The sequence below is a fragment of the Dasypus novemcinctus genome, chromosome 21 (genome assembly GCF_030445035.2).
Source record: "Dasypus novemcinctus isolate mDasNov1 chromosome 21, mDasNov1.1.hap2, whole genome shotgun sequence".
NCBI lineage: Eukaryota > Metazoa > Chordata > Mammalia > Cingulata > Dasypodidae > Dasypus > Dasypus novemcinctus.
Window position 1 is genome coordinate 48633447 of NC_080693.1, and position 6038 is coordinate 48639484.

Genomic DNA, 6038 nt, shown 5'->3' on the forward strand with positions numbered 1-6038 from the left:
CATAACATATGCTTTTCTCTTCCACTTTTCAGAACTGTGTTCTGGTCTTTGACATTCAACAATTTGACTGGGCGTGGTTCTCTTCCAGTTTGTCCTGCTTAGGATTCTTTAGGCTTCTTGAATGTACACATTCATATCTTTTTTCTTTTCTTTTAACTATTTGAAAATGGATTTATATAGAAAGAAAATTGTTTTTTTAAAAGATTTATTAATTTATTTATTTCTCCCCTTTCCCCCTCCCCTGTTGTTTGTTCTCTGTGTCCATTTGCTGTGCATTCTTTGTCCGCTTCTGTTGTTGTCAGCGGCATGGGAATCTGTGTCTCTTTTTGTTGCATCACCTTGTTGTGTCAGCTCTGTGTGGGTGGGGGCACTTTCTTTTGTGCTGGGCGGCTCTCCTTATGGGGCGCAGATAGATGGAACTATTTTGCTTGCAGATGCAGAGTCTCTCTGTTCCTTGGGATGGTCCTTGTCTGTTATCATCTCCTTGTTAGTTGTCCTAGATGAGTCTAATTAATTGGAGAGTAGTTTTTGCAATGCTATTGAGATTCAGGACTCAGCTGGCACATGGCAAACCCAAAATTTTAAGTCTCTTGGACATACCCTATCAACTCTAGTACTAACTATGGGTTCAAGAAGAAGGGACAGAAGGCGATGTGTAGGGAAACCACTACGGTGTCTGGATGTCTTTAGAGCCCTCAGGAGCCCCACTATTTGAGGCAATATTTACTTTGGCAGTCAATGAGATCCTGCTGAGGCTTGCATAAGTGTAACCTCTGGAATGACCTCCCGACTCACTTTGAAGTCTTGTCTTCCAGATCATGGGTTCCTTCTTTGCCAGTGCCATTCTGCTATTGAAATCCTCTAAGGAATTTTTCATTTCAGTTATTGTGATCTTCAACTCCAGTAGTTCTATTTGGTTCCTTTTTTAAAATTCCTATCTCTTTACTAAGACTCTCATATTGCTTATTCATTGTTTTCCTGATACCCCTTAGTTCTTTCTCTGTGTTATTACAAACGACTTTATGAGAATAAATACATTAACATAGAGGAGATGGACAAGTGCCCTGAAAACACAACTTCCTAAAAACCGGCACAAGAAGAAATAAAAATTTGGCATAGTCTTGTATCAGTTAAGGAAATTGACTTAGCAATTAAAAATCTTCCCATGAAGGAAATCCTAGGCTCTGATAGTTTTACTAGTGAATTCTGTTTAAGAAAGTAATAATGCCAATTTTACAATTTTAATTCAGAAACTTAAGAGGGAAGGAGCAGTCCCTAATTCATTTTTCTGAATGCTGGATGACTAATAGCAAAATCTGACAAGGACATAAAAAAAAAAGAATTTTATGGGCCAGTATCTCTCATGAACATAGATGCAAAAATCCTTAACAAAATGTTAGGAAATCAAATGTAGCAATATATACAAAATAATACTACAGCATGACCAAGGGTTTTTTTTCCAAGAATGTATAGTTGATTACATGTTCAAACATTAATCTGTGTAATTCACCATACTAACCAAATAAAGAAGAAAAAACCATATGATCAGCATTGTTTAGAAAAGTGATTAAATGAAAGAGAGTATCTCAATAAAAAATGGTGATAGTTGTTATGATGGAAAAAATAAGAACTTGTTGGACTTTATACTTATTTTATTAAGAATAGATTACTCTCCCCCCCACACCATGATTGTGTATGGGGTGGGGTGGTATGTGCCCTAATCTTTTTGGTACACAGAGACTCTCAAAGTCAGGAAACCTAGATCATTGACCATTTCTATTACTAGACACTTGTGTGACCTTTCCAGCCTTCTTTCAAATGGGAACAACAATCGATGTCCTTCAGAAGGAGTTGACTCCTAGAGGGTTGGTGTTGGAATCACACTCACAAATGGAACTTCAATTCCATGAGGGTGACATTGGTAGAAATAATAGGCTTAATCAAAGTAATTTGCAGGCAAATAAGGTTTATTACCCCACCTAGTTCTCCCAACCTACAGATGCAAACTGTAATCTGGTTAAGCTAGCCAGCCATCTGCTGGCACATCTAGCTCCCTTGTGACCAGCTGGGATCACGTTTGACTTGAGGAGTTGCTCTATCGGTGTTACTAATAATAAACACAACCTCCAGTCCAGGAAATCTCTTGGGGCCTCCATAAGACCATTACAAGGATTGACATATATGGTGCCCCATTCTCATTTGTGTCAGTGTGCTTTACATGTGCTTCATTTTGTTTTCACAAAAAGGAGAAAGGTATTATCATGGAGCTCCTCATTTTGCAGATGAGGAATCCATGTTCTTATGCAGAATTGGCCTCTCACCATATTCGCATTACTGCTTTGTACTCTTATCTTCTCCCTATATAAGAAGGTAGACCTATGTTCGACTCACATACTATTCCTTCACTACTCAGTACAATGCCTGTCACATAGTAGGTCTAAGTAAACATACAGTGTACAGAATTTGATAAAGTATATTCTTCCTCATCCTCACTGTCTCATCAGCCCTTCTCACCCTCTCAGTCTAGAAAGAAATCTGCAAGCATTCTGGCATGACTCACCAGGCTACCTCATCCACAAGAGTGAGTCATAGGGGATTTCATAGGATTTATTTCCTGAACTGCCCCCACTCCCTTATACTAAAAAAGCTTGGATTCTGGAATCAGATCATCTGGGTGCCAATATCCATTGTCTTAGGCAAGCTATTTAGCCTCTCTAAGGCTCAGTTTCCTCATCTGTTAATAGAAGATAATTATATCCTTTTCACCTCAGAGATTTGTTGTGAGAACTAATTGAGACATTATGAATATATCTTAATTTCTTGCCTCCCTCATCCTGCTTCTGTCTCCCCCACCCAGGCAAAACAAACAAAACAAAACAAAGCAAAAAACAATATGAAAGAGAACAAACCAAGTAAAGTGTTCTGGGGGAATAGGAACCTGCAGGACAAGAATTAGGGAAACTAGAAGTTACAATGTTGATTAGGCAGCTCTGAGTTAGAATCCCAGTCCTGCTTTCTATCAGTTAGTGACCCTCATCTGTAAAATGGACATGATATCTGTCTTTCAGGGTTTATAAAAGGATTATAAGAGATAATATATGTGACTTATCTAGCACACAGTCCCTACCCCATAAATGGTAGCAATTACTACTAGTAGTAGTCTAAGGTATGTACCTTCTCATTTTTCTACCCACCTTGTAGCCAACGCAAATTCCAATAACTCCTCTCAAGACACTCTTTCGCCTTGCCTCTATCCCATCTCCTTTCTTGAACACTTTTAGCCTCCTGTCCACCCCCCCTTTTAAAAAAAATTTCCCCTCCCCTCTTGCGGCTAGCTTGCTCTCTGCTCTCTGTGTGCATTTGCTGCGTGCTCTTTGTGTTTTTGCTTGTCTCCCTTTTTCGTTGCATCACCTTGCTGAGTCAGCTATCCGTGGTGCTTGCAGGCAAGGCAGCTCTTCGCAGTGTGTGGGCAAGACTGCCTTCACAAGGAGGCCCCAGGACGCAAACCCAGGGCCACTGATTGAGCCACAGCCACTTCCCGTGTCCACCCACTTTTATTATTTGTTGCTGATATGTCCTTTTTCTCTTCTTTTTATAATTAAAAAAAAAAAAAATTAAAGCTGGGAAGTGGACTTGGCCCAGTGGATAGGGTGTCCATCTACCACATGGGAAGTTTGTGGTTCAAACCCCGGGCTTCCTTAACCCGTGTGGAGCTGGCCCATGCGCAGTGCTGATGCACGCAAGGAGTGCTGTGCCACGCAGGGGTGTCCCCCACGTAGGGGAGCCTCATGCACAAGGAGTAAGCCCCGTAAGGAGAGTCGCCTAGTGCGAAAGAAAGTGCAGCCTGCCCAGGAATGGCGCCACACACACATAGAGCAGGCGCAACAAGATGACACAACACAAAGAAACACAGATTCCCAGTGCCGCTGATAAGGATAGAAGCAGTCACAGAAGAACACACAGCAATGGACACAGAGAGCAGACAACTGGGGAGGAGGGGAAGGGGAGAGAAAAAAAAAAAAATCTTTAAAAAAAAATCAGAGCAGTTGCTGGTTTTCAGAAAAGTCAGGCAGAAAATACATTGTTCCCATACACCCACCTTAAGAGTAACACTGCATTAATATGGTACCTTTGTTACAATTGATGAAACAATATTATTATAATTATGCTATTAACTATAGCCTGTAGTTCATATTAGGTTTCACTGTTGTACATTCCTATGTGGTTTTTTAAATTTCTATTTTAGTAACATATATACGACCTAAAATTTTCCTTTTAATCACCAGTATGTAATTCAGCAGTGTTAATTCATAATATTGTGCTATCATCTCCATCATCCATTACCAAAACATTACCATTCCAAATGGAGATTCTATACTAATTAAGCATTAACTCCTCACTCCTTACCCTCACCCTGGCCACTGGTAAGCTGTATTCTACTTTCTGACTCTATGAATTTGCTTATTCTAATTATTTCATATCAGTGAGATACAATATTTCTCCTCTTGTATCTGGTTTATTTCACTCATAATGTCTTCAAGGTTCATCCATGTTGTCACATGTATGAGAACACCATTCCTTTTAATGGCTGAATAATATTCCATTGTAAGTATGCACCACATTTTGTTTATCCATTCATCAGTTGATGGACACTAGGGTTGCTTCTATCTTTTGGCAAATGAAACTAATACCACTCTGAACATTGGTGTGCAAATATCTGAGTCCTTGCTTTCAGTTCTTTGGAGGTACATACCTAGAAGTGGAATTGCCGGGTCATAGGATAATTCTGTACTTAGTTTTCTGAGGAACTGTCAAACTGTCTTCACAGCAGCTGCACTGTTTTACTTTCATCAGCAATGAACAAGTCTTCCTATTTCTCCACACTCTTCCCAACAAAACCAATTTTCTGTTTTTTTTTTTTTAATAGTAGCCATTCTAGTGGGTGTGAGATGGTATCTCATTGTGGTTTTGATTTACTTCTGCCTAATGGCTGATGGTGTTCAGCATGTTCTCATGTGCTTTGTGGCCATTGGTAGATCTTTGTAGAAATACCTATTCATGTCTTTCGCCCATTTATAATTGGGTTGCCTGCTCTTTTATTGTTGAGTTGTATGATCTTATTACATGGCATGGGAATCAAACCCTCATCGGACATGTGGTTTTTCCAAATACTTGAATGGGATGCCTTTTCAACTTGACAAATTCCTTAGAAGCACAAAGTGTTTAAGGTTGAGGAAGTACCATTTATCCATTTTTTTCTTTAGTTATTTGTGCTTTTGGTGTAAGGTTTAAGAAACTTACTACTAGGTCTTGAAGATATTTCCCTACAATTTCTTCTAGGAGTTTTATGGTTCTGGCTTTTATATTTAGGTCTTTGTATATTGTGTGAGATAGGGGTCCATCTTCATTCCTTTGCATACAGATATCCAGTTTTCCCACACCATTTATTGAAGAGAATATTTTTGTCCAATTGAGTGGACTTGGTCCCCTTGTCAATAATCAATTAGCCATGGATGTGAACCTGTCCACCCGCTTTTCTTGCACCGAGGGCAGAGAGGAGAAAAAAGCTAAAAACATTAAAGGAAATAAATCCAGATAAACGATTTTGGAAAAAGTTTCCAAACTCCAATAGTATATTTGGGTGGGTGTATGTGAAAACCTTTGTTATGCTGGGCGTGTCTGAATCCCAGGAAAGTAGAAATGAGAATTTTAAAAAATGTTAGATGAGTGGAATGGAAGGAAATCTCCAAGTATAGGTCTGGATCTGTGACAGACTAAGGACCAGAGCCCAGGAACAGGGAAGACAAAGGATTTAAAACATTAAATTAAAAAAAAAAAAAAAACAGGCGTGTCCTGTGTCCTTAACTGTTCCTACAATTGTTATTTTTCCTGATAAGTAGATTAGCCCTCCTGGCAGGGCCTGTGGGGGCATCTCTGGCCTCGGATGAGTTCTCCCAGAAAGGGGACTTGGTTCAGGAGGAAGTTTGCGCGGATCTCGGCGGCCCTTCCTCAGGAGTGTGGAGAACTCCGCTGCACGT